The 5,392-nt window shown below is 42.6% G+C and overlaps 1 protein-coding gene across 2 annotated transcripts in view; it reads left to right on the forward strand.

Annotated features, from left to right (window-relative positions):
- The first annotated feature begins 3,112 nt into the window (after window positions 1-3,112).
- The window catches only part of LOC104125128 (granulocyte-macrophage colony-stimulating factor receptor subunit alpha), a 25,260-nt gene continuing 22,980 nt past the window's right edge, over window positions 3,113-5,392 (forward strand). For both annotated transcript variants that reach the window (XM_035893001.1, XM_035893007.1), the window contains exon 1: window positions 3,113-3,251. The gene's annotated coding sequence lies outside the window, so the exon portion shown is untranslated. The remainder of the gene's footprint in view (window positions 3,252-5,392) is intronic.

Below are 5,392 nucleotides of genomic sequence, written 5' to 3' on the forward strand. Positions count from 1 at the left end.
CTTAGAACTCTGTGCTTCACAGCAGCCCTTGTTAATATGTTACGAAAGAGCTTCATAGAATATTTGGCGACTTCTTGAAGGATAGAAACACAATTGTTCTGTCTACTCCTTTCTTATGAAAGGTTGGTAACATTTCTGAAGCTTTTAATAGCCCGGTGTTTTTCTTAGAGCTCCTTCTAATGCTGCAAACTTTAATACTAAACTTAGACATTAACAGATTTTTCAGACCATGTAGAATTAATTTTCTGCCTTTCCTTTATGACAATCTATTCATGAATTGGCTAGCAACATCTACATCAACAACGTGGAACACAACCTGCAAGGCATTCCAGCAGACCACCCTACACCTGTGGACCAAAAGCTCTGGTGCTGGAAGGGGCTGTCTTGGGAGAACTGAAGAGGTCTCTGCCCACCCCTGACTACTCTTGAGGGAGTCTCAGCCACCCACATTACCAATACTGAACTAGAATAAACCACAGAAAAGCACATGAATCAAAACCAAGATCACTTCTGGCTTATCATAAACACCACATTGTAGACCGTGGCAGTTCACAAGCAGCTGAGATGGCTATTCCCAGGAGAAGGTGGGGCCTGGTTTAGGTGGTCAGAGAAAAACAGTCAAAACAAAAAAAGATTTCATATGTCCTGAAAGAAGCTGGTCCAAAACAGTCAGAGTCCTGGTCTTGTCCAGGACCTGGCAGCAGCCATAGTGCCAGCAGGGCCATGCCCTCCCTGACCAGGCCCATCCCACACCACCCAGTGAGGGAGCACAGGCAACCAGACCCCAAGAAGAGGGGAAGGGTGGCTGCGCCAGTTGGTTCACACAGAGCCCTCGTGAATTAATCCAGACTAGAGTTTAAAATGGATCAGTTAAAACTAGTTCAGCCACTGTTTGGGCAGCCTGAAGGTACTGGTCAGGTGACACTGTAAGACCACCCTCAGGTTACCCAGAACCTGTCCAAACATGCCACCACAACAGGATGTAAATCCCTTCATCAAAATTAATTGGGCATACTGACACACACTTTGCATCGAAAATGGATAGCGCTATCGAAAAGGTAAGCAAGGTTGTAGTGGTCACTGAGGTGGCTGGTGGTACCCAAGTAGAGCATATTTGATGAAGAGGCAATTCCAGACCACACTGACATTTATACTATCTGTGTTCTTTTTAGGCTACATAAAATCAGCAAATTAAATCCTTTAATGAATAGAAGATTTGAAACTTGCCAGCCCTATTCCCAAGGTACTGAGAAAGCTGGCAAGGACTGCATCAACACTTGGTATGTGGTTCTAAAGACCAAATCCTGCAGCTAAGCCACTGCCACCCATGCACTCTACTTTCACCATTACTTGCTTAACTTATCTATAGTTTTTTTCATTCATAACCTCAAGGTTTTAAAATGGAAAACATTATTAAGATGCCCTCCTCATGGGAATCACTGGGCAAAGGTGGGCAAGACTGAGAAGTGTGGATGGGCCCCTCACTACAAGAAGGATGTTGCATTGCTGGAGCATGTCCAGAGGAGAGCAACCAAGCTGGTGAGGGGTCTGGAGCACAAGTCATACGAGGAACGGCTGAGGGAACTGGGGTTGTTTAGTCTGGAGAAGAGGAGGCTGAGGGGAGACCTGATCGCCCTCTACAGCTACCTGAAAGGAGGCTGTAGGGAGGTGGGGGTCGGCCTTTTCTCCCTGGTAACAGATGATAGGACGAGGGGGAATGGTTTGAAGCTGCACCAGGGCAGGTTTAGGTTAGATATTAGGAAAAACTTCTTCACTGAAAGGGTTGTCAGGCTCTGGAATGGGCTGCCCAGGGAGGTGGTCGAGTCCCCATCCTTGGAGGTATTTAAAAGAAGGATAGATGAGGTGCTTAGGGATATGGTTTAGTGGTGGGATGACAGGGTTAGGTTAACGGTTGGACTCGATGATCTTAAAGGTCTTTTCCAACCAAAGCGATTCTATGATTCTATGATTCTATGAAAAGCAACGACATTTAAAATTTGAAATGTCTGTGAAGTAATTTGCTGTTGGTAGATCTGACCACATTCACAAGCAAAAAGAAAAAAAAAAAAAAGAAAAAAATATTTTGGTTCAAGGAAAGCAGGGTTAAGAATACTTCTTCCTCTAACAGACTAACTACTAAGGATCCTGCCTCACTCCTAAGAAGCCTGGGGAATTCTTCACCTTCCTGCTATTGTGCCTGTGTTGGGAGTGGAAGGTAGGGGCTAATTCAAATTACTCTTGCTACAAGCATTTGAGAACAGCAAGAAACAAAAAGAATCTATTACATGAAGATTACATATCTGCATGCCAGATATAATGTAAAACAAACTAGGAAGTGGCTAACGCCCAGCATGACCCAGAGCCGCATCTAAAGTTGCTGAAAGTTAAAGCAAACATTGTGGCTTAAACTCTCATATTTATATGACTGCAAAGTCTTTTGCGAACTTGACATTACTGAATTCAGCAAATGCTTCAGATATTTTCTTTTACTTTGAATATTCAGACACTTTTGCACCTAACCCATGATACTGTACCCTAAGATGAACCAAACAAAACCAACCCAAAATTGGGCAGTGAGGTCGGTCAGAAATTTGGATCTGATATTTTCCTTGCCACTTCTTTGCCTACAACTGTGCAAGATGTAATCTTTTGGGCTGTCTGCAAGTGCATGCTAAGGATTGATCTTCCTCAGAGGAGAAACTGGGCTGGTGCAGAGGTCATAAATGATGCAAGCAATGATACAGCAAGTCAGGTCGTGACAGAATTAAGTGGCCATGCTGTAAGCACTTTAAACATGGATTAGCCACACAACACTGCTGTTATTTCTAGAACACATTATTTATGAAAATGTGCTTATGTGTAGGAGATGTATTTCTATGAGGATATTCATGTACTATGACTACTGAGTATTTATGTAGTTTTGTATAATCAGTTTACATTTTGTGACTATTAATGCTTAGTTCATCCAACATAACAGGAAGGAAGTTAGTTGCATTATCAGTTCATGTGAAATCATTAACATCTGCAAATTAGGAAATTTAAGGAAGTTTGAAAGCAGCAAGGGAAATGATAAACTGAGTCACTTTCTGACTTGCAGCATTTGCTACTTATTATCAACTTGCAGTAAAAAAAGCTAACTGGCAGAGCCAAACACTGATGCCTGCATGACCAAAGCTACAGGTCCAAATACCCTTGCAGCTGCCATCCAAAATCAAACAGGATAAAGGAGGAGGGTTCTTTTTCAAGAGGAGGTATGTCTCTCTATGTTTTCTGTTGATTTTCTTGTGCCACGGAGGATTTTGTGCAGAATACAAATGTTTGCCAGGGATTAAGTTAGGTACAGTTATACTAGCATTTGTACAAAATCTGGATTAGCTTCCTGCTTCAGAAAATCTAAGCAAAATTTTGGTAATGCTTTAGACTGTTTAAAAATGCAAATCTGTGTATATATAAAATTTCTAAAGATTTCTGCAAGATTCAGGGAAGACTTTGAAATATGTATGATTTCTGTTGCACTATTTGATGTTATCTGACATCTACTCTGCAATAACTGAAAGACATGCTATTTTCTGTACCCTTTCTATAAAATAATCTAATTAAAATATGTGGATTTCTATGTCTTGAAAAAAAGTAAAACACAGAATTTTGGGATGATTGAGGCTGGAAGGCACTTTTGGAGATTGTCCTGTCCCACCCCTTGCTCAGAGCAGGGTCAGATACAGCAGGTTGCTTGGGGCTTTGACCAGTCAGGTTTGAGTATCTTCAACACTGGAGACTCCACAACATCACTGCAAAACCTGTTCCAGTGATCGACTACCCTCACAGTAAAAAGTGTTTTCCTGTGTTTAAACTGAATTTCCATTTTTTCAGATATTGCCCATTGCCTCTTGTCTGGTCACTGGGCACCACTGATCTGACTCTGGCTTCATCTTCCTTAATCCCCACAGTTGAGTATTTATACACGAGCCTTCATCTCTCCAGGCTGAACAGTCCCAGATTTCTCAGGCTCTTCTCATATGTCAGAGCCCTTAATGGGTTCTTTGAGAGACTCTCTCCAGTAGCTCTGTATCTTTCTTGTACTGGGGATCCCAGAACTGGACCCAGTACCCCAGGTCTGGCTTCACCAGTGCTGAGCAGAGGGGAAGAATCACCTCCCTCAACCTGCTGGCAACACTCCTTTGCAGAAAGAGCACATTGCTGGCTCATGGTCAGCTTGCTGTCCACCAGGACCCCAAGGACCTTCTCTGCAAAGCTGCTTTTTAGCAGGCTGTCCTCAGCCTGTGCTGGTGCCAGGGGTAGTTTCTCCCCAGGTACAGGACTCAGCACTTCCCTTTGCTGAATTTCATGAGATTCTTGTCAGCCCATGTCTCCAGCATGTCCAGGTCCCTCTGAAGTTAATAGTGGTGTATCAACCACTTTTCCCAGTTTTGTGTCATCTACAGAAATCAAAATACTGATCTAAAGACTGAACTGATTCTGGGTAAGTTGCATTTAGGCAGCAAATTGCAAGGAATATTTCATTGCCTGGTATACATTGTAAGGTTCTCAGTCCTGTTTCTATGCCTCTTCGTATGCTTAGCAAGTGTATGCTACTCTCCATATGTCTGCAATGTATAAGAATCAGTTTATCCTCACATCACCCTATGAGTAAAATTGAAATTTCCATTTCTGGAAGTGTGTCATGGGCAGGAGTAACTTTCCCAGAGCCACACAAGAAAATAAAGTCACTGGCAAAGCTGGGAATTAGAACTAAGAAACCTTGGTCTCAGGTGACATTTTCTGGTAGCATCCTGCACTCACTGCAAATGAGCAAAGACAATAGACTGTACAGACTATGAGGGTGAGAACTGAAAGTGCTTAAGTCAGTATTTAATGGATGTTTTCTGTAAAAACTACTGTAGGCATACCACCGCTTTTAAATGTGACTGTATTTTCCTTCTGACACATTGATACTGAGATCATTCTAGAGCAGATTGAGTTTGACCATGCCCTGCTACAAAAGATCAAACAGACTCATGTTTGCTAGTATCCAAAGTACCAGGGATATGATCGCTGATGCTAAGACACATCATACATCCGGTCACATTAGATAGTAAGTTTAGCAATGTTCTCCTTGATATGATTTTGCTAGTGAAAAACTTAAACATACAGGCTATGCACATAGCTCTAAATAGAAGAAAGCTCCAAGGCAAGTATCACTGGCTGGCTCATATTCACATAACTTAGGTGGATGGATTAGGTTTACAGCAAAGCTGTCTTGGAAAGAGCTAGGGAGTCAGCTAAGAATTGAGGAGCGTGGAAACAAGGTTGCCATTATTTAACCCTGGCCATGAACAAAGCACCACCCAGCCGCTCGCTCACTCCCCCCACAATGGGACAGGGGAGAGAATCG

The sequence above is a fragment of the Egretta garzetta genome, unplaced genomic scaffold (assembly GCF_000687185.1).
Source record: "Egretta garzetta isolate BGI_Z169 unplaced genomic scaffold, ASM68718v1 scaffold370, whole genome shotgun sequence".
Lineage (NCBI taxonomy): Eukaryota > Metazoa > Chordata > Aves > Pelecaniformes > Ardeidae > Egretta > Egretta garzetta.